The sequence below is a fragment of the Microtus ochrogaster genome, chromosome 15 (assembly GCF_000317375.1).
Source record: "Microtus ochrogaster isolate Prairie Vole_2 chromosome 15, MicOch1.0, whole genome shotgun sequence".
Classification (NCBI taxonomy): Eukaryota; Metazoa; Chordata; class Mammalia; order Rodentia; family Cricetidae; genus Microtus; species Microtus ochrogaster.
Window position 1 is genome coordinate 27,599,940 of NC_022017.1, and position 407 is coordinate 27,600,346.

Here is a 407-nt window from a genome sequence, read left to right on the forward strand (position 1 = left end):
CAGGCAGATCTCTGTGAACTTGAAGCCAGCCTGGTCTACTTGGTGGATTCTAGGGGAGCCAAGGCTACAAAGAGAGACCTTGTCTCAAAAAATAAATAAATAACTAATAATCTAAAGAAAAAAAATTTTTAGGCACTGGTGAGGTTCAGCAGGTAAAAGCACTCATGTAAGCCTGGCAACCCAGGTTCAATCCCTAGAACCCATGGAAAGGCAAGAGAGAACCAGCCCAGGAGGTTGCCCTCTGAGAGCTTTTTATGGGACGGTGAAGTCTGAACGGTGTTCATTTCTGAGGTCAGAGTGAAGCTCTAGCCCAGGTGGGTATCAAGGGGTCCAGCACAGCGACCGTATGGCTGTGAAGCCCTGCCACTGCACCAGCTTGGGTGCAGGAGGGAGGAGATCTAGTCCTG